The 23266-nt window shown below is 43.7% G+C and overlaps 1 protein-coding gene and 1 pseudogene across 8 annotated transcripts in view; one reads left to right on the top strand and one right to left on the bottom strand.

Moving 5' to 3' along the window:
• The window catches only part of NAV1 (neuron navigator 1), a 250152-nt gene that overhangs the window by 35474 nt on the left and 191412 nt on the right, over positions 1-23266 (bottom strand). The gene's annotated exons all lie outside the window — the stretch shown is intronic.
• Positions 4869-5561, top strand: LOC131496435 (ATP synthase F(0) complex subunit C2, mitochondrial-like; annotated as a pseudogene).

The raw sequence follows: 23266 nt of genomic DNA, 5'->3' as shown, positions 1-23266 counted from the left end.
GCTCAGAACATCAGATTTGTGGTAGCTGGGAGAGACCGTGGTTGAACATCTGCATATCTGCCATGCCTTTCCATAAAGAACCCTAGTCCATACACTAAGTGACACTAATACAGGCTTCTTCTTCTCTTTGGAACTTGGATTCTACAACATTCCCTTAGCTGTTCATTTCTGCGTTTAACAACTTTTGCAGTTAGAAAGTTAATTCTTACCCTGTAAACGAAATAGGGTCCTCTACCATTGTTACCTACTTCCTTTTGTTCTCTCCTTATTTGCTATTCCCAAGCTTTATTTTTTTTTTAAGTTAGTTTATTTATTTCGAGAGAGACAGAGACAGCGTGAGCAGGGGAAGGGCAGAGAGAGAAGGAGAGAGAGAATCCCAGGCAGGCTCCACGCTGCCAGCACAGAGCCCCATGCAAGATTCAAAGTCACAAAACTGGGAGATCGTGACCTGAGCTGAAACCAAGAGTCGGGAGCTCAGCCGACTGACCCAGCCAGGGAGCCCCCTCCACGCCCCGCAAGCTTCTTCTTGATCACACATTATTTTCTGAGTTCAAAATTTGTCTCCTACAACCTTTCTTCAAAGGTCCTGTTTTCTAAGCCTTTCACCACTTCCTTCTGGATCCTAAAAAGTCCCTCTGATTTCACTCAAGTTCTAGAGCCCAAAGCTGAACATGGACTTCAGGAAGACTGCAGTAGGAAAGCATCTGTTTGTGCCTGTAGGGATCATTCTCCAAATCGTTGCATCTGTGTTCACAGGTTTGTTTATCAGTTTTGCGTGTGTGAAGGACTAAGAGGCTGGTATCTGGAAAATTTTTCCTTTTTGCTTTAGTTTGAGTTTCAGATCATGGAACAAAAGTCAGACGTACAAGTCAGCTAAGTTCTTGGCCCAGATTTCAGCTGGCCTCCCTCTAATTTATTTGCTGGGAATAGGAAAGTGGGTGGTTTGGACATTTGGCTTGGTTGCTCTGTACTGATTAATCCAAATACATTGAGAAAGAGCAAAGAAAGAATGGGGATTAGAACACACTACAGAGTGATTTTGGTTTTCTTGCTATGAAATATAGCCATTATTAAAACAAGCAACCTCTTTTTTTCTCCACTCGTGACATATATTAATCCCACGTTTGTCTTGGGCTAAGATATCACAGCCCCCATTTTGTAGAGAAAGAATACTGGGGAGGAAAGATCAGTTCTGGCTTTCTGATCCTATCAGCTCTTCTGGGTCAAGATAAGATCTCTGGCAAGCAAACAAACAAACTATTCACTGCCTGTTCTCCTGGGTCAAAGACAGAGGAAGCCTGGAGTACTGAACCTTCCGTCTGAAATTAATTATTGGTAATGAAGGTCTCGGAGTGGAGAAAATTCTTACGGAAGGGCTCTTGCAAAAAGACTAGGGCTGCTGTGGTCCACCAGTCTAAAAGAAACGCTTCCTTTGCCCTACATTTATGGAAAGCCTTAATACTAAAAATAAAGACGGGGAATGTATCTTCTCAGAGAGGGTTCAAGTCCTCCTTGCCCATTCCTCCCAATTCACAGACCTTTCCTTTAAGTTTATTTATTTATTTTGAGGGGAGGGGCAGAGAGAGAGGGAGAATCCCAAGCAGGCTCTGTGATGTCAGCACAGAGCTGGACGCAGGGCTTAAATCTCAAGCCGTGAGATTATGACCTGAGTCCAAATCAAGTTGGATGCTTAACCAACTGCCATCCGGGTACCCCTCACTTGTACTTTTTAAAAAAAAAAAATTTTTTTTTCAACGTTTTTTATTTATTTTTGGGACAGAGAGACACAGAGCATGAACGGGGGAGGGGCAGAGAGAGAGGGAGACACAGAATCGGAAACAGGCTCCAGGCTCCGAGCCATCAGCCCAGAGCCTGACGCGGGGCTCGAACTCACGGACCGTGAGATCGTGACCTGGCTGAAGTCGGATGCTTAACCGACTGCGCCACCCAGGCGCCCTCACTTTTACTTTTAAAGTAACCACTGTTAACAGTCTCTTGTGCTTCCTTCAAGAATATCCCTATGCGGGGGGCACCTGGGTGGCTCAGTCGGCTGAGCATCCGACTTCGGCTCGGGTCATGATCTTGCAGTTTGTGAGTTCGAGTCCCGCGTTGGGCTCTGTGCTGACAGCTCAGAGCCTGGAGCCTACTTCAGATTCTGTGTCTCTCCATCTCTCAGCCCCTCCCCTGCTCATGCTCTGTGTCTCTTTCAATAATAAATAAATGTTAAAAAAAAAAAAATTAAAGAATATCTCTATGCGGGGCGCTTGGGTGGCTCCGTGGGTTAAGCGTCCAACTTTGGCTCAGGTCACGATCTCAGAGTTCATGGGATCGAGCCCCACATCGGGCTCTGCGCTAACGGTGTGGAGCCTGCTTGGGATTCTCTCTATCTCTCTCTGCCCCTCTCCTGCTCATGGTCTCTCTCTCCCTCCCTCTCAAAATAAATGAACATTAAAAAAAAAAAAAAAGAATATCCCTATGCTTCTGTCTTCTAGCCGCTTGCTTTCTGGATCTGCTGAATAGTTGACATTATGGGACCACAATTCATCATCCTGGTTCTCTTTACCAGGCTCTTTTAAAAAAAATTTTTTTATTGCTTTTTAAAAATGTTTATCTTTGAGAGAGAGAGACCAAGCACAAATGGGGTAAGGGCAGAGAGAGAAGGAGACACAGAATCCAAAGTAAGCTCCAAGCTCTGAGCTATCAGCACAGAGCCTGACACGGGGCTTGAACTCAAGAACCTGGAGATTATGACCTGAGCCGAAGTAGGTGGCTTAGCTGACCGAGCCACGCAAGTGCTCTCTTTACCAGGCTCTTAAGCTAGAACGTCAGTCTTTCTCTAGTTGGTTTACTTTCTTGTTTTAATGAAATATCTCTTCTAGTAGGTTTCAATAGATGCTTGGGAAGCAAACTTGGTAAGATCTGACACAGTATAAAGTATCTTTATTCTATTTTTACATGTGAAATTTTGGCTAGCCATAGAATTCTAAACTGAAAGTAATCTCTAAGGATTTAAAGGCACCGCTCCATTGTCTGGCCTCTATTGTTGCCATTCTGATTCCTTGTCCTTAATATGTGACCTATTTCTTTCTCGAAAGCTTAGCATCTTCCCCGGTGTTCTAAAATATCATTAATGACATGCCTTGGTGTGGGCTGATTTTTATCCATTGAGTTAGATACCTTACTGGGCCCTTATAATCCAGAAATTTTCATGAATTATTTCTTAAATTTTTTTTAATGTTTCTATTTATTTTTGAGAGACAGAGAGAGACGGGGGAGGGGCAGAGAGAGAGAGAAAGACACAGAATCTGAAGAGGCTCCAGGCTCTGAGCTGTCAGCACAGAGCCCTATGCGGGGCTCAAATTCACAAGCCGTGAGATCATGACCCGAGCCGAAGTTGGACGCTTAACCGACTGAGCCACCCAGGCGCCCTGCGTGAATTATTTCTTTGATGACTTTCTCCTCTCCATTTTTTTAGTTCTCTCTTCTACAATGTCTATTATTCAGATGATACATTTTGAGGCTGATACTCTTGATTTTCTTTCTTATTTTCCAGCACTATATATATTTATTTTTTAACTCTACTTTTGGGGCAGCGGCCTCAATTTTATCTTCAGTTTCCTCCATTAAAATGTTCCTTTCTGCTATCATATTTAAAATTTTAAGAGTACTTTAAAAATAGTACATCATTCTTTCTTTCAAGGATGCAGTCTCTTCTCTTAACTCTCAAAGATATTCATTCACCAATTTGTTCAGAGGGGCAGGTTTATAATCTCTTTGTATAGTGTCTGGTTCCAAGTAGCTTCTTTCTGTTTGTAGTGGTGAGACTTTCAGGTTACAGAACCTTCTTAGTTGTCTGATGATCCTTGGTTGTTTGCTCATAGGTAAGAATGGAACACTCATTAATAATTTGGTGGGGGGGGCACCTGGGTGACTCAGTCAGTTAGGTGTCTGACTCTTGATTTTGGCTCAGGTCATGATCTCATGGTTCGTGGGATTGAACCCTCCCTCCCCCCCCCCCCAAATGGCCTTCACGCTGACAGCACGGGAGCCTGCTTGGGATTCTCTCTCTGCCCCTTCTCCGCTCACACGCACGTACATGTGCTCTCTTTCAAAATAAATAAACATTTTTTTTAATTAAAAAATTTGGGGCGACTGGGTGGTACAGTCAGTTAAGCCTCCGACTCTCGATCCCTGCTCAGGTCATGATTTCACAGTTCCGGAGTTTGAGCCTCACATCAGGTTCTGTGCTGATGGCATGGAGCCTGCTTGGGATTCTCTCTTTCTCTCTGCTCCTCCCCGCTTGTGCTCTCTCATTCTCAAAATAAATAAACTTTAAAAATTAAAAAAAAATTAAAACAATTATTTGGAAGCTTTGTGTACATAGATAGGACTTGTCAGTTACGCTTTCTGTACAGGGAGATGTGATTGGACTTGTTCCTGTAAGTTTCTTCTCTCAGGCTGGTCAGGTTCCCTAGAGATGAATCTTCCAAACTCCTGCCTGGTGGGGAAGGGCTATTGCCTTTGTGGAAGTAGCAAAGGAGAAGATCTCAGAGTCTAAGTGTTTCTTATATAAGTTTTAAACCAATCCTCCTGTTTTTAGTTTCATCGCTTCCCCCACTAAAGGTACCTGATGTTCACCAACTACCAAGCTTTTTGAGGGTTCTGGGGTGCAAACACAATGCTGTGCAGCTTTTCCAATTACTGGCTCAGGACTCAGCTTTAAGTCGGATACATCCATTCACACTTGCCTTTCTCATTTCCAGCTTCCCCAAATTTTGTGGCTATTGTCTCTTCTTTTCCCTGTTTATCGTGCTTTTGGTGTTAAGACTTAAGGAAAAAAGAACCCCCCTCGCTGCCCCTCTCTGTCTTCTCTGAACTGGGAACAGCTCTCCTTCCACAGCCCCTCATCCCCTGAAAGCCTACGCCTGTGCAAAGTTTGCCTCCACCCCCTTCTTGGGCAGGAGCACCTCTTGGCTGTTGAGTGGATCACTGTCCGCAGTGGTGCTAAAACCACAGGAGACACTGACATAGAGAGCCTCAGCAGCTTGGCAGCCCCACGTCCCCTGACCTCACTTATTCCCAGCCGCAGCTTCCGACCCAGCGCCATTTCAAGGGACATTGACACAGCAGCCAAGTTCATTGGGGCTGGGGCTGCCTTGGTAGGGGTAGCTGGCTCTGAGGCCGGAATTGGGACTGTGTTTGGGAGCCTTATCATTGAACCCCTCCCTGAAGCCAAAGCTCTTCTCTTACGCCATTCTGGGCTTTGCCTTCTGGGAGGCCAAGGGGCTCTTTGGCCCGATGGTGGCCTTTCTCATCCTCTCCGCCATGTGAAGGAGCCATCTCCACTTTCCATAGGTTTTTCTCCCGTATCTTATCTGCCCTGTATGTTCCTTTTCTGATATCTCCCCAGGCAGCCTGGGGTTGGCTCAGGGTTTGACAGAGGGAAAACAAATAAATGATGTATTAGTAAGAAAAGGGAAAAAAAAAAAAAAAAGAAACCCCAAACCCTGTATTATCATTTTACTCTTGTGGTAGTTGTGAAATATGCTACCAGCAGCAAAACACCCCTAAATGACACTTAACAGAGTTTGCTCTTTTGAATTACATGTTCTGATGGGTAGACTTTAAGTACAGTGAGGAGAGGAGAGTTCCATCGCCAAATCAGGAAAAGCTGGAAGGAACCATCTAGGTGATTTTTTTGAAGAATCAAGACCCTGGGAGAAAAGAGGCTGGATGGATGCTGTCCACCCTGAAACATGACTGCCTAAGGTCTGAGAACAGAAAGTCTTTAGAAGAGTTTGCAGACTCTATCAGCTAACGAGCCAGATTTACCACAGAGTAACTGCCTGGTCACTGGTGATAACATGGAAAAACAATAATGGCACCAAAACAATATGGCACCAAAACAATAAATAAAGAGGAGGGCAGGGCTTAGAGCTCAGGAGGGCTATTGCATCTGTTGCCTGGCACAAATAATTTCTCTTTGCTCTGTTGAAGCTGGGTTTTGCTATCTCCTTTCTATTTCTCTTTAAATGTTTCTCACATAGATCTCAGGTGGGGAAAAGAGGTCTAGGTCTAACTACACTAGAAACGCAGCAATGCAGCGAAGTTAATATCTGTTTATGATCCAACCTACGTATAAATCCAAACAACCATCACCAACAGGCAACTGATATAAAAGAGAAATGTTCTCTTCTACATTTACACCATTTACTTTACATGGTATACAAGTTTTCATTCTGGGAAGGTTATTAGAGGAATAATAACACCTCATTTACCATTTTCATCTACCCTCGGAACAAAAGAGGAAATAAGTCAGAATAAACATATGAGAGATTAAGTCAAATATAAACAAGATGATGAAAATGACTCTTGTCAAGGGATATTTCTAAAGTACTGGAACAGGTTATAGCAGTAAAGTAAAGATTTTTCTCAGCAGGATATTCATTTTCTCATTTACTGATCGCCTCATATCCTTTAATCCTCCCTTCCCTCCAAATCTCAAACTTCTCATTTCCTGTTTCCCTGAAAAGTATCAGGTTTTTTTTTTCTGTCACCTTATCAAAAGCTTCAATATGGCCACAACTCCTTTTTCTTCACTTCCCTCCTCAAGAAGTCCCACTGACCATGTGACCACTTGCCTCTTAAACCTATCTTCTTCTCCTTTACATTCTCCTACTTTTGCTATGGTTTAGAGCTAATGTCGCGCTCGCTCAAACCACTGTGAAAGTCTCCTTACTGACCCCATTGTCTCTAAATTCTCCCTCCTTCCAGACACACTGAATAGAATCAGAAGCCTAATCACCCAAAAGCGTAGCACTTACCAAACCTTCATTAGCTCCTTGTTGCTGATTTAATAAAATCAAAATTCTACGGCCCGCTGTTCAAGATTATCCATGAGACATCAATAACAGAGTATAGCGTTTAAGAGCACAGATGTTGTAGCCAGGGTACCTGAATTCAAATCCTAGAAGCTCTGCCTAGGGTTAAATTAAATTTCAATTTGGCAAACATCCATTGACGTCCTGGTATTTATAAGATAGCTTCAGTTGCATGGGCATTTAAAATGAGTGACTATCGGAATGAGCTCAACAACCCAAGGGTGGAGGAAGATGTATACATGAAATGAATACCATATCTGAAGTGCAGACAAACATACATAAGAGGATTCAGAGAAAGGAGTGATTTAATTTTCCAACAAAATCCAAAAATATGACTTTGCCATGTTAGGACACAGATAAACACAATGCTCATCTCCTTTTCCCTAGTCTCATCCTGCTCCTAATTCTAATGTCTTCTAGGATTCCTACTAGGTGACCAGTTGTGTCCCCTGATTTCTCTTCCGAAGTACAGGCCTGCATGGAGAGCCAATCTTACCATCATTGAGCAATGATCTGTGCCCTGCTGAAGATTCTGGAGTCCTGACGTGATTCCAGGGACTTGAGAACAATGTACATAAACCCTACCCACCTCCCACGGGTTTCTCCCTAGCTATGCATTTTGAAATCTCACCTTCCTTCAACACCCAGGTCAAACACCAAGTTTTCTATGAGGCTTTCCAGGATGCTCCTTGTCAGAAGAAATCTCGTTCTCTTTTATGTTCGCTAGACTGTATTTCCCCTAGGGATAGGATTGAGTGTCATTCATCTCTGTATGCCTCATACAACATCCTGTACATAGTGGGCTTGTACACACTTGCAGACTTGAATTCCTGGCTTCTGTGAAGGTAGGAATGCATAAACTCAGGGAAGGGGTTATGATTTTGGAACTGCTTCTTACATATTCTCCAAGAATGGTTAGTAGCTTGTTTCCCAGTACTCCTTATTTCAGGGGGAATTTATGAACTTTTTTTTTTTTTTTTTAGAACTTCCAGTTCTCTGCTTAAATTCTCCATCTATTCATGAATAGAATCCACCTTTTCTACTAGATCCTTAAAAATATTTACAGAAAACATTTTACAGTGTTGTCTATTAATTCCGACATCTGGGCCACCTATAGGTCTGCTTCTATTGACTATTTTTTCTGCCGGTTATATTTTCCTGCTTCTTTATGAATCTTGTAACTTTTTATTATATGTCAAATGTTGTATGTAACAAAGAATGGCAATACATATGCCTAGAAAAGGGCACGTCCCTTCCTCTGTCAGGCTGCTAGGATTGTGAGCTGAGTCGGTTTAATCTGTAGCAGAGCTAGGTCTGGGCTTTGTTGTCTCTTTGGTTAAAGTCAGTTCACCACTGGTTTCAAATGTTTTGAGGATAGGGTCAAGACTATCTCAGTAGGGCTTAGGATCTGACCATAGTGAGACTCCAGATATCTCTGTCTATGCTGTATCGCCCAGCCCGGCTTTTTGAGCTGCTGCGGAGTGCTCTTTACTCTTGGTGGGCCGCTTCTATGCACTCCGTGAAAGGCCATTGTGCTTTAAATGGGTCTTTTTCTATCCTCCTGCCTTGCTCTCAGATTTCTGTGTAGTATGTTACTGCTGGGTACTCCATGAATGCTCTCTGTAACTGAGTAGGGACGGGGTGTCTTTCTCATCTTTCTACCCTGCCCTCAGTTGTTAACTTGCTGTCACTGTGTGTACTAAGCAATGTCCTCATGGGAAAGAATTAGGGGTGGGTGGGTACATATTTGCTCTGTGATTTAGTTTCCTTATAGCCAGCCAGCCTGTAGCCTTCAAAAGTTTTGTATGAAGCTGAGCTACTTTGTCCTTCTCTTCACCTAGAGTAGGTCTACTCCTCCTGCTGTTGTGCCTCTAGAATGAAAGCAGCTGTGCATTTCTTTCTTTCTTAGGAAGAGCTCGTTCCTTTCTGGAATTTAGTTAAATGTAGAATACTTTGTATTCTTAGGTATTATAATTTTTGTTTACTAAGCTATATTTGTTATTTATCTAGCTTATTCTTGTTATTTGGGTGGGACTGACTGTTATCGTGAGACTATACCACTCCTTTCAATAAATCAGCCTGTTGAGTGCTAATCCATTAAACCCTCCATCTAGAGCTGTAAGAATGGCAACAGATTCCTTTTTGTTCCCTTGCCCACTTCCTAGCACTGATACCACAGTCTTAGGGACACTCTGGGGCACCCCATCTCCTCTGGAGATGAAAAGAAGGACTGTGAGGAGGCCAGTTCAACTGAACACTGCTCTGTTTGTGTCGGTGCAGACACATGGCAATGCACAGGGCAGGGAACACTCCTCCCCTCTGGGAAAAGCACCAACACTAACGTAGGTCTTGGCTAGGACTGGCCACCCCTCCCAGGCTTCTCTCACACAGTCTGCTCCCCATATTTTAGGTCCAGCCATTCCACAGAACTTGAATAACCAAGGGAGCCCGCAGGCAGCCAGAGGGCCAAGGGTGTGGGCTAGCTAGTGGGAAGGGTGGACTAGCTTGTGACTACACAGGAAAACATCCTTACTGCTTCTCCAGCGCAGCTCTTCTAGTCCTTAAAAGTCAGACGTGAATACTGAATCGTTTCTCCATTTATCCAGAATATATATGCCTGGTGAGTCAGTAACCAAATTTCTCTGATTATTTACCACTTAATGGATAAGAGCTCTGGACACAGAACCTTACTTTCTCCTCTGAAGGCAGAGAAATAGTTGCAATAGGCTGGTTATAAGAAATGGAATTTAGGGGTGATTATCTTTACTCCCAAGCAGAGTTTTTGGAATTGGAAGCCAATATTATATCCCAAGGAGATACCAAGGACTCTCTGCTTTCCCATCTAGGAAAAGAAGAGCTATGCTTACCGTCTAAACTGGAAATAGGCTCTAAGACAGCAGGAAGCTGTTTGACCAGTGTACCCAGCTTCTGTGAGCTAAATCCCCAAACTACTCACAGAAAGAAGCCAGAGATAGACTTAGGAGGCTTTTCAGTCCCTATTGCTGTACCAACAAGGGTGATTGGATTCTATGAAACAGACAAACATCAAATGGGGTGGAGGGGGAAAGGTCACAAATAGCCACAATTCTTGATATTGTCTCACTTCCTGGGGTTGATGGACACCGGCCTTGGTCAGGCACTTAAATAGGAAACAGTACCTGATGGTAAGACCAAGTGTAGATTAGATTTGAGGTCTGGTGGCAATCTTGCAGACAAGATGGGTGGGGGGCTAGTAAATGTGATAACCCTGGCCCTAGGTTCCCTAAAAGCTACAATGACTATGGATCAAAACAAAAGGAATATTTTGAGAATATAAGTACTTTAGACAATGCTCTCACTGGATGGCTGTGCAGCCAAGGGTACTGCATGACATCTGTTCCTGAAAGTCAAATTACTCTTGGTACTTCAAGGGGACACGGAAAAGAGTAGATAAAGTTTGGTCTAGGATCAGTCCAAGATAGAATTAAATACATAAAGAGACTCAAAATTAATCTGTCCTCCTGGGGAGGCTAACTTTAGGGCTGGCACGGGACCAGGTTGACCTCAAAGCGTATATACTTCTATGGACCAGAATACATTCCTGATATTGCTCTAGTCTTAAAAGTTTCCATAACTTCCCTGGAACAAAACCAGCAACTAGCTTAGAGTTTAGATACAGATTTCCTTACTTCCACCCTCAAGAATATTCTTACCTTCTTGGATGAAATGCAACAGGTTAAACCATATGAAATTGTCGATTTTGTAGGTAAAAAATGGTTACACATGGGTATTTCTATATGGTTCAATGTCAAATATGGTTATGTTCGTGTCTGGCCTATGCTTTAGCCCTTGTTTGCTAGAGAAGTGTGGTAGTGGGTTCTATACTCTTAACAGAAGGAAAACTCAATAGGAAGAAACAGAGTCAAATGACAGAAATGACAACTTGTCCCAACCTTGTCTGGTGCATTTGAGCAAGGAATCATGTTTTGAACTCAAGTCAAAGTTCCAAAGATATCCCATTCTTCATGTGTCTTTTATACTTTCTTCAGGACCATTCCTGGAGGTGAGCCACTCAGCATTATACAGCCAGCTCAGGCTGCCCTAAAGGTCACTCAGACAGCCATGGAGATGTGGGTTCCTAATGAGAGAATTAGTGATGTTCCATCTCTGGTCCCTGAAGCAAGTGGACTCACTTGCTCTCCTTTGTTAACAAGGTGGTAATCTCCTAGATCTGTGTAATATGGTAGTCACTAGCCATATGTGGCTACTAAGTACTTGAAATGTGGCTAGTCTAAATTGAGATGTATGGTAAGACCACCAAGATCTAATACCAGATTCCAAGTACTTAGTATGAAAAAAAAATCATATCTTACTATAACTTTATATGGCATACTGAAATATTTTAGATATATTGGGTTAAATAAAGTGTTATTGTAATTAATTACACCTGTTTTACTTTTTAAACTGTGCCTACTAGAAAATTTTAAATTACATACGTGACTTACATCATATTTCTATCGGAAAGCGCTGTTCTAAACAGGAAACTTTTGGTCAATGAAATGTCAGCTTTGAAGACATTAGTTGCTGCAGCGATTACAGTTGGTCCGTGACCTGGGAAAGCTATGGTGTGCCGTTAAACTTCAGCTCATCCTTCCCAAGATGGCAGCAAATGTGGTAGAATTGTTGGATGCGTGCATCGAATTATCAGCCACAGACCTCAGAAAGCATTCAAGAGATTAAAGAGGATAAGTGATTAAAAAAAAAAAAAAAGATAATGAAAGAGTCAGAATGAAATTGGGCAACTGTGTGATGTTCAGTTTTGCAAATGAATCAAGGCCATGTAGAAAAACCAACATTCTACTCAAGTACCGCCAAAGTTCTCAAAGTCGGTAAGTAACCTCTCCTGCTCCCCACCCCCATGTGGCCTCAGAGCACTCCAAGAGCAAGGGGGAGTGCAGTGTCTGCTTCATTACATGTCTGTGGTTTGGCAGAAACCACAGCAAGCTAGCCTGATCTGGCCAACAAAGCCAGGCAATGGGAGGAAAGGATGAACTGCACAGAGTGAGAGATTCAGAGGAAGAGGGGGTAGGGTGGAGAAGACGCCAATGTAAATTTTTTAAGCTAAGACTTTGCCAAGTCTTAATCAAGAGTAAAGATCACCTAGAAGAAGGGACCCTAAAGGACAAGGTAACCAGAGTCTGATACGATATTGGAGGAGACGTACAATTAGGAAAATTTCTTTGGCCTCCTTGATATTTTGGCAGTAAGCGCACACCAGGATCCCAGCGCATAAGAAAACTAATGGTTTCCGTGACTTGTTGAAGACACTTCCTAAATTTCAGTTTGAATCACAGAACTATCTGGTTAATTTTGTTCGTCTCTCAAATGCTGAGGCTAATTTTGTGAATGGCTATGGGCTGGGGACCCAAAGTGCGAACTGAATTACTATAGATTTGCTTACATGCTATTGCTGGCACCACTGAAAAATCAGAGAACGTAGTGCCGGCAACTTTGAAGCCTATCACTTTAGGGCATCTGTGGCAACATCTAGGTGATGAATTTTTACTCAGATGCAACTGGGAAGTTTATAACGGTTAATACTACAAATTTTGAAGACATTTCTTAGAGATCTGAAGTAAAAGCCAAGGAAATTAGGCCCCAGTGCCCTACTGTACCTTGACCATTCTGTAAAATTCAGAAATCACAGATTTCCCCTGTGGTCTTTTTCTTTTAAGTCACTCGGCTCATAATTTCTACAGTGACTGCCGAAGTTCCCTGTGGCACCTAACGGGGGAACAGCGTAGATCAACACTGGGCCGCCATACCACAGACAATATGCAACATCATCCTAATGTACTCACTGAGCGAAGACTTGTGTTATTTCCGATGATGCCTTATGTAACAGAAAAGTGAGAAAACTTCTGCTTGTCCCCAGTTTTAGCTCACCTCAACTCTTGCTCAAGTTGGAGCCACGATCAGCAGGTCCACTTGAGCTCACTCTCCTTTTCTAGAAGGCCTGAGGTTTTTGAGTGGTGGGGACAGGGTCACAGGCCCAGTTCTAGGCAGAACCCCATTCAATCCAAATAAAGACATATGTTTTTCTTTCATACCCTATGCCTGAATCTGTACAGGTGTCACCTAAAAGCAAGTATGCTTTTAGAGAGAGCTAGCCTGGTAGCATGGAGTCCTTCATTGGTCTGGAGAATTGGATGCCCTTGCAGTGGTGTACAAAATTCTGTGCATATGTGCGCTTTTCTGGCCTCGGACCCTACTTTCAGATTCTCAGATGTCTATGGCCTAGGAAAAAAGTTTCTTTAGATTATTGTCTTGCCTCAGAGCACCATGCTTCAAGCATTGCCTTCTTGATTCTGGCATTTAATCTTCGCTCCGAGGTTAAAAGAGTTTCTTAAGCCTAGACCGTGGTTACAGACCAAATTGTGTCCTCCCTACCTAATCTTTACACTGAAGCCATAATTCCCAACGGTTACATTTGGAGATAGAGCCTTTAGGGAGGTAATTCAGGTTAAATGAAGTCATTAGAGTGGAGACCTAATCTGATAGGGTTGGTATTCTTATAAGCAGAGGAAGAGACACCGGAGAGCTCTTTCTGTGCATGTGCGCAGGGAAAGGTTACGCAGAGACACTGAGAGAAGGTCTGCAAGCTTGAGAAACCCAACCTGACGGCATCTCAACCTCGTGACGTTAGCCTTCAGAACTGTGAGAAAATAAGTTTCTGTTGCTTAAGTCTCCGAGCCTTTGGTATTTTGTTGAAGCAGCCTGGGCAGACTAATATTACAATTAAGTGATGAAAACTAGCTTATTCTTTATTGTTACACCAATACCCCCAGCAGGCTGCCTTGGACCCTGACCACCTCCATGATCCAGACAAGTTTTCAAGTCAGAGATTTACTCATTTAAGTTTTTGATCGTAATACCACAGGCCATTACAGCTGAACTAAAATACCCAAATCCGTCAGCTAGGCTCCTGAGAAAACCAAGGAGTCAAGCAAAGTGGAAGGAATTATTGCTTTGACTTGGCAGCAAAATAATCCTGGCGAAACTCCACCTTTTTATGATGAAATCGGGTTCTGTGCGTGCTCCTCTAATGACACGACACACAATTATTCAGCCTCGCAAACAGCTTGTATAGCACTTTGTGGAACAAGATGGATGCAACAGGATTAGAGGTATCAATATGTTTTATTGGGACCTTAATGTGGGAAAGGGTAATCGCAGGGCGGCGGGCGAGAGACAGAAGTGAGAATAGAAGGGGAAGCCATGAGAGACTGTTTCCGAGGTGTGGTTTAAAGCCCTGCCATGCAGAAAGTTGAGCTGTTTAACGGGAGTCTCCTTAATTAGGACCAACTGCGGGTGAGGAATGCTGAGTCGGCCGGCCACAATTGGTTTGAGTTTTCTCTAGTTTCGGAGATTTCCCTTTTTGCCCGCCCCCCACCCCAGCCTTTCCCCTCTACTGTTTTTGCAGGGGTAGGAGTGAAAAAACAAGGTAACTTTCCTCTCTTTCTCGGATGTGTCCAAATGAGGAAATTTAAATCCCCCACCGAGTAAGAGGGGACTCTCTCTCAAGAAAACGGGAAAATTCTCAGGCGTGCCGTCAAATTCACCTGCAAAGAATAAGCGGCAGCCCTTTGAGGGCAGGCTCTGGAATACTGGATATGCGCCTCTGTCTCCACTGCTCTTTATTACCGGAGGTGTAATCGGTTTGTCTTAGCCTCAGTTTTCCCAAGTATAAACAGGTAATTCAGCACCTACAGAGCAAAATGTTTGGAAAGTTGAACGTTGGGGAGCAGAATTTTGGTTCTGAACTTGGGCAGAAAATATATCTGGACAAAAACTAAAAAGTCACGAAATTAAAAGGAGCCTGGGTGACTCAGTCGATGAAGCATCAGACTTCGGCTCAGGTCATGATCTCAAGGTTTGTGAGTTTCGAGTCCGCAATCAGGCTCTCTGCTGTCAGGGTGGAGCCTGCTTTGGATCTCTGTCCCCTGCTCTCTCTGCCCCTCCCCTGCTCCTCTCTCTCTCTCTCTCTCAAAAATAAACATTAAAAAAATATTTTTAAAAATATGAAGATGAAATGAAATGAAGATGTCAACTGATAAAAGCAATCTTAATTTGAGTTTCTGTGTTTTTATCAAAGAAGAGTCGGAAGGAGGCTCTAAGAATAGTCACTAGGGTATTATTTCGAACAAACATTTCCTTTTCTGCCCCAAACTGTCACAGATGTTCCATCTTAGAGACTTTTGGAAAGGGATGAAAATGATATTTGATTTAAAATTTCATAAGATACTTCCTGTTTCCTTCCCACTTCTCACCATATTCGTCCCGGGGCCTTTTTTAGGAGGCTGTCACACAATTCCAAAATCCTTGGCTCACTGAAAGGAAATGATAACAAGTGTCTGCATTTCTCCATGTTCTTAGAGCAGTCAGGAGTTGAGAGACAACTGACAATATTCTGAAATGTGGGAAAGGTTCAGGTTAAATGCCTAGAGCGGGGCTTGGCAAGTTTTTGGCTGTAAAGGACCAGACAGTAAATAATTTAGGCTTTGGGGGCCATATGGTCTCTGTTGCAAGTGCTCAGCTCTGCCATTGTGGCACGGAAGCACTCACTGACTGTATGCAAACAAATGAATGCAGCCATGTTCCAAATAACTTTATTTATGGACAATGAAATTTGAATTTCACGTAATTTTCACGTGTCACAAAATATGACTCTTCTTTTGATTGTCCCCCCAAATCACCTGAAAACACGAGAACCACTCTTAGCTTTTTGGGCTGGGCAAAAAGAAGCAGTGGAGCAGATACGGTCCGGAAGGGCCCAAGTTTGCCAACCACCGGGCTGGACCAAACTAAAAAGGAAAAGGAAAAGAAATAATGTTCCTCGATCGACAAGTCCTGGGCCAAAAAGCAGTTTTGGACTAAGAAGGACCCCCACTTTTATTCCCTTTCAGTGCCTTTCTGATCTAACCTGTTCAGTTGACAGTCAAAACCAGGTTTTTCAACCAGCAATACCACTGGCTAGGTTTTGACTCAGGGAAAAAACATTGGGGGTGGGGGAGCGGAGGGGGAGTCGCTGGTGAGAGGCGGGGGAAAAGAAAAAGAAAAAGAAAACACACTCGTATTGTTTGCACCTCACCCCCAATCCTCCAGCAGAATCAGGCAGTACCTCTAAGTAAGATGGGATTCAAACATATTTGCAACTTTTTTAATCATTTATGCAGGACTCACTGGCAGAAGCAAAAGCCTTTTGTTTTGTTTTTTTTTAATTTTTTTTTTTTCCAACGTTTTTTATTTATTTTTGGGACAGAGAGACAGAGCATGCCCGGGGGAGGGGCAGAGAGAGAGGGAGACACAGAATCGGAAACAGGCTCCAGGCTCCGAGCCGTCGGTCCAGAGCCTGACGCGGGGCTCGAACTCACGGACCGCGAGATCGTGACCTGGCTGAAGTCGGACGCTTAACCGACTGCGCCACCCAGGCGCCCCAGCAAAAGCCTTTTGTAGTTAGAAACACAAAACCTGCTACACAGACCTGTTGGAGGAAGTCCTATAATTAACTTTTTTTAATGTTTGTTTATTTTTGAGAAAGAGAGAGACAGAGTGCCAGCAGGGAAGGAGCAGAGAGAGAGGGAGACGCAGAATCGGAAGCAGGCTCCAGGCTCCGAGCTGTCAGCACGGAGCCCGACGCGGGGCTCGAACTCACAAACTGCGAGATCATGACCTGAGCCAAGTCGGATGCTTATCCAGCTGAGCCACACAGGCGCCCCCGGAGGAAGCCCTATAGAGTGCACATGTCCTGTGTACGATTCTGTTAGGATTATGGCAACAGAGAGTCAAGGCCTGCCACTCACCTTCCGATCTCAAATCACCCTGTTAGCTCAAGGTGAGAATCAAAAGAGATGGAAAAAGATAGGAATCAGGCCCTAAAGTCATACTACTAGGCTAAAGAATCTGTGCAACTCTGAGCAGTTTCTGGCAGCTCCAAAAGATTCAGGCCAGACTGCTGGTGTGAAATGCTGAGCTGGCAATAAACACCTCTAGCCTGTAAGCTACTCTCTCTTCGTGGAACGAGGCTTCACCACAAACCAAATGGACTGCCAGGCGTTCCCTTTGAACACATCACTGCCCCCTCCCCCCTTTTTTACTTCTTTGTATCACATTCAATCTTCACACTCGATTCCCTGGCCTTCCATTATCACCTTTTTTTTTTTCTTTTACTCTATTAAATAATAAGTCCACTTTCTAACCTCTTCTTTAGAGTTCCACAGAAACGGAGATCATCTTTTTTCAATTCACCGAGTCTCAGTTTAAAATCCTGACTCAAAATAGAGGGCTAATGCGCCCCCCAAACTTTCTGCCTGTAATTACTCTAATGCTGTCCACATTTAATCTACAAAAGAAATACAAAACAAGGAACATTAAAAAGGAAAGCTAGCAAAAGGGAAACAAACACCAAATCCCAAATCCTAAAATCTAGATCTAGAGAGGAAACTATTAGACCCTAATTCCTCATGTCTACTTGCCTGCATACTATCATGTTGACCGAGCATGCTGGTTAGAGAGACCCAAGTGTCTCTTTATTTACATCCAGGGCGTGAGCACCTAGGAGGATTATACTCAGGATAAACGCAAAGTATGTGACGGTAAGACATTTGGTAATACACTTAAAGGGAACGGTCATCCAGATCCATGGATTCACCATGACTACTCGTTTTCCATTTCAAAAGTAATACTAAGAAACCAATCCATAGCAGAATGCAACCACTCCTCTCCTCCGTACCCTCTTGAGATCCCCAGGGAGAAATTCAGTGAACAACCTTGGATGAAGAGGGTTACTCTACCACAAGTCAAATGCAGGGTCACACAAAACAGTCGTTGTCCCTTCACTAAATATAAAGGAAAATAAACACTCAGGGCTGGTTGGAGAGTGACACATAAGATAAAAGATGAAGCTGTGTCCCAAGTTATAGAAACTTTTTAAGGAAAATGTTTAAGGCTTATTTATTTTTGAGAGAGAGAGAGAGCATGAATGGGGGAGGGGCAGAGAGAGGGGGAGACACAGAATCTGAAGCAGGCTCCAGGCTCTGAGCTGTCAGCACAGACCCCGACATGCGGCTCGAACTCATGGACTGTGAGATCATGACCTGAGCCGAAGCTGGATGCTCAACTAACTGAGCCACCCAGGCGCCCCAGTTATAGAAACTTTTAGTACAGCCTAGTTAGATCACTTTCAAGTTTCAACCTCAGTGACTTTGACTAGATTTCTTCATTCCCATAACTTTTGCAACTCCTCTTTATGTCCTGTCCTCATTTAAAGTCCAAACTAAAAGTATTAATCATATATGATGGCACTGGCCATGGGGGTAGGAGTAAAGGGTGGTAACAGTTTTCTCCTTTCACCTTCCCACAAAGACTTAGAACTTGAGATCTTGAAGGACTTCGTGTGTTGCCAGGGAGGCTTATCAATTTGTTACAGGGGGAGCTTGTCCGGTCCTTCAACCGGCACCTTGATATCACCGTTTCAAGAGAAATAGTCGTGAGAAGGTGGGACAATTTAAGGGTACTTCATAATCAACCATTTCCTAATCTGTACGGACTCAGCACTAAAGATTTCCCCTGGAGCCAGGCAATCCATATAAACGTCTGAGCCTGCTTTGTGAAAAACTGTTCATTTAGTCAGCAGGTAGGCTGGGATCGGACTCAACATCAGCTACTCCTTATGCCTACCCCCCCAAACATAACCAACATAAGCTCTACGTTGCCGGAGAAACGTGTAGCAACGTCCTGTACTTAAACAGAGGAAAGTCTGCAGTTTTACTAAAGACTCATGGCTTTCTGGAAGACAACCTTACCTAATTTAGGAACCTGAGGGGACAACCAAATGATCCTAACAAACACTCAGAGTCTTTGCATCATACCTTCCAACTTCAGAAATGCTGAAGCCCAGGGCTCGGTCTCCTTCAGTCTGCAGAGTGAACGCGGCTCTCTAACTCATTTGTTACCTGTCTATAAGCTTGCGTCAAATCACAGCAGTGCCTCCACTTTTCTAGTACTGAATGCAGCGTCAATCCAAGAGGTGTTTTTTAAAAGGCATCTTCAATACGCTGCCTTTTATACTGATCCTTTTATCGAAAGGGCATGTATTTTACATTACTGTCTAGTGGAGACGCCAGATTTTGTGTTGATCCATGCAAACACTCTAATCTTAGTTTTCTTGGCGAACATCACCAACCATTATTAAGACAATAGTCACCGTGTGCCCAGTATTGAACTATGTATGTACCGAACACTTTGCTGGCATTTAGTCTTCATGTTAACCCTGAGTTAGATACCACTTCCGTTTTACCTCTATGAGAGCTGAAACTTAAGACAGGGGAAGTTATGCGCGCAAGGTCCTACAGCAAGTTAAGAACCAGAGCCAGTTTGGTATCAGGATGTAACTCTAAAGACCCTGTTTTTTAACCACTATGTATACTATAAACAGTCCCTCCACGAGAGACAGAACGGAAGTTAGGGGTAGTCAATAGCAAAACTAAATTAGGCATTTACTCAGATCACTAGGGAACCATTTGGTATTACTTCTGCAGTGGATTATTTGGCAGCTTTCCAAATGGCGTTCCACTGGAGGGCAGTGATCACTTATGCATCTCCTGGGGCTCTTTGCACAAAAAGGTGGTCTCAAGGTCAAATTTAATTTGTGTCTGCTCCATCACTGTTACATCCTATCTCAACAGTTACAGAAGGCTGAGACTGACAATGGTGAAAAAGAAATGGGTTCGTTCCTAGACCTTCAAAGACTGCAAACCAAAACCCAATTTGCCCGGGATGACTCACTCCTGGCCAACTAAAGGGAGGGCTTTAGCAAAAAGAAGCGTGTAGGATAGTCTAACTTGACAGAAACCTTTCATATTTGCTCCAACCGATTCTTACAGACCGCAAAGGCAAACTGTAGCATGAGCACCACCAAATAAAATCTCGACGGCATGAGCACACAGTAGAATCGGGAAAAAGCAATTGTTGAGGTGGCAGAAGCATAGGAGGAAGAGTAGCTAATAACTGATTTAACCATCTGGTGGGTAGGTTGCTCTTCTTGGACAACCCTGTTCGGCCCTCCTTCCCCTCTAGAAAAACCCATCCAGGACTCTACCTGGCCTTTGAGTATCAAGTTCATTCTTCTGCATGTTGCTTTGCAAAGGAAGTCTTTTTAACCCATACGTAAGAGTCTAAACACCATTCCCTCACAGTGAGGAGAGGGGGAAAATGCTGGATGAGCCCCCCAAGTAGGACCGCTATATGCGGTCTTTTAGATTCAACAGAGCGCCTGTGGCCCTAGGGAGAGGGGAGCGCAGGGGCCGCCCTACACAAGGCGCGGCCCTGGGCCTTCCACGAGGGCCGCGGAATTGGCTGCGTCACCCCTAGAACTCCTCACTACACGCTCGCATCACGGCTAGGCTGATCAAGTGGTACTCGTGGTGCCTCCTTTTCAGACAGCTGTCTTACATTTTAGGCATGGGGCAGTCTTGAGAGTCTAAGTCGTCAGTGCAACGGCCCCTCACAGCTTTGGCTTGGGAATCTACAGCAATTTAGCGGCTCCTGCGGGCTTCCGCCTCACCAGAGGAAGTCCCGCCCACCGGCTTCCTCTCCTATCAACACCTGGCAACTGCCAATGGCTCTTCTGGGCGCTGCGGTCTGTGTCGCTTGCGCGTCTGTTTTCCTTCAGGTGCTCATCTTAGATGGTGATCTGAAGTCCAGAGGCGTTATTTAGGGAGTGGCCATGTGTGGGAAGACTGGTGTGTGCTAAAAAACTGACAGCAACGGAATAGGGCCCAGGCCAGACTTGAGTATGAGGGCACTTTAGAGACGGCTTCCTCATGCATTAGAGCTTGGTCACCCAATCTTGGAGGAACCACAGTCCTGCAAGCGCTAGACATTTCCAAATGCAAGAGGAAATGTTCCTCACGTGTGCCTCGCTGGATGAAAATGAATTCAGAATTGTTTCCTAGGCTAATGGCAGGTGGCCTGGGTCAGCTGATTTTAGAGAATGTCATTTGATTACAGCATTGAAGACGGAGTATATGCTGTGAGCCACAGTGTTGTGTAGCCTCTATTCCAAGACACAGGATCAAATATAGAAACTGAAAGAAACCTCTAAAGACTCTTCCCCCATTAGAGATCTTGAGGAGGAGTTGCTTTTTCAGATATTCAATGGAGTGTATGGTGCAAAAGTCAAGGACCAAGGGCAGGTTGTTGAGGGGAGATAATGGGAATTGCTTTTTTTGCCGATGACATCCTGGTGAAAGAACCAGCAGCATTGCATTGGTCAGTGTAACAGTAGAGCTTTTATGGAAAGCTCACTTTAACATCCTCTTATACCACACCTACCACTATTATTGTAACTACGGAAGGAAACCTTTGGGGGCCAAGAAAGAATCATTAACTGATCAATCACAAAGCTAGCCTGAGTAGAAAAAAAAAGAAAGGAATTGTCCCGTACGTTCCATGCCTTTTTTAAAAAAAAGTCCCTAGAGAAGGATTAAGTATAAAAAAAACAAACAAACAACAACAAAAAAAACCCAAAAAAAACCGGATGCGTTGGAAGACAAACCTATTAGTCTGAAAAAAGAATTTTTCTTCAGGATGAAAATGCAGAGAATTTCTACATATTCAGTCAGGTGAATGCAAACTACTGGCTGAAAAGCTAAGCAACAGGAGGTGGGGGTTCTGAGGCATCATGAATGAGAATGTTTTGCAGAGTCAGCCTGTTTGGCAACCGCCCAGGACATCATCAGCCAAGAAGGTCAAATGTTCAGTTAGCAAAGGTAGAGGTCCTTGAGATCCTTCTTGGGCCCTGCGTGGACATCTTGAAGAGAGAGATGAAACAATTTGAAGAGCTGATAAAATGGTTTTGTTTCAGAATAAACAAGAACGTATGAAGTGTTTGAAGAACTAGGCTTTTTAAGTGCCTGAAAATACGACTGTAGTGCTTTAATCTAGATAAACTCGATAAAAACACATGAAAACGGGAGATTTAAATACTTTCATGTAGGCTCTGCATTGTACTCATATTTGTGCACTTTCCCCTTCATTTCCAGTCTGTTCCTTGGAACATCTTAACTCTCAGAGGCAACGTTTAGCTCCTACCATGGCTACTCTTTCCCGGTGAATCCATTCTGCTTACTCTCTATAATTAAAAACAAACAAACAAGACAAAACAAAAACCCCCAAAGTTCCCTTCTAGGAGACTCTTCCCCATTTCAGGCATCAGGAGTGAGCTCCCTTTAAGGAATTCACCTTCCAGGTACTTCCCCACATATAGGAACTCAAATGCCTTTATGTAAAAGATTTAATTATTTTTTAGTTTTTTTTTTTAATGTTTATTTATTTTTGAGACAGAGGGAGACAGAGCGCGAGTGTGGGAGGGGCAGAGAGAGAGGGAGACAATCTGAAGCAGGCTCCAGGCTCTGAGCTGTAGCACAGAGCCCAATGTGGGGCTCGAACCCATGAACCGTGAGGTCATGACCTGAGCCGAAGTCAAGACGCTTAACCGACTGAGCCACCCAAGTGCCCCTAAAAGGTTTAATTTTTACTTTACTGGGGCAAGAGGGTTTTTTTTCTCTGTGTGTATGTCAATTCTTTCCAGGATTGCTGCAGACAACTGAAGTATGTTGTGTGCAAAATGTTAACTGGACAATACTTAGGCAGGGTATTAAGTTACGGTTGTCTTTGAAATGGGCAGAAAACATGAATAGACACTTCTCTAAAGAAGACATCCGGATGGCCAACAGGCACATGAAAAGATGTTCAACGTCGCTCCTCATCAGGGAAATACAAATCAAAACCACACTCAGATACCACCTCACGCCAGTCAGAGTGGCCAAAATGAAGAAATCAGGAGACTATAGATGCTGGAGAGGATGTGGAGAGACGGGAACCCTCTTGCACTGTTGGTGGGAATGCAAATTGGTGCAGCCGCTCTGGAAAGCAGTGTGGAGGTTCCTCAGAAAATTAAAAATAGACCTACCCTATGACCCAGCAATAGCACTGCTAGGAATTTATCCAAGGGATACAGGAGTACTGATGCATAGGGGCACTTGTACCCCAATGTTTATAGCAGCACTCTCAACAATCGCCAAATTATGGAAAGAGCCTAAATGTCCATCAACTGATGAATGGATAAAGAAATTGTGGTTTATATACACAATGGAATACTACGTGGCAATGAGAAAGAATGAAATATGGCCTTTTGTAGCAACGTGGATGGAACTGGAGAGTGTGATGCTAAGTGAAATAAGCCATACAGAGAAAGACAGATACCATATGGTTTCACTCTTATGTGGATCCTGAGAAACGTAACAGAAACCCATGGGGGAGGGGAAGGGAAAAAAAAAAAAAAA

The sequence above is a fragment of the Neofelis nebulosa genome, chromosome 15 (assembly GCF_028018385.1).
Source record: "Neofelis nebulosa isolate mNeoNeb1 chromosome 15, mNeoNeb1.pri, whole genome shotgun sequence".
Lineage (NCBI taxonomy): Eukaryota > Metazoa > Chordata > Mammalia > Carnivora > Felidae > Neofelis > Neofelis nebulosa.
This window is presented reverse-complemented; position numbering and strand designations above follow the sequence as displayed.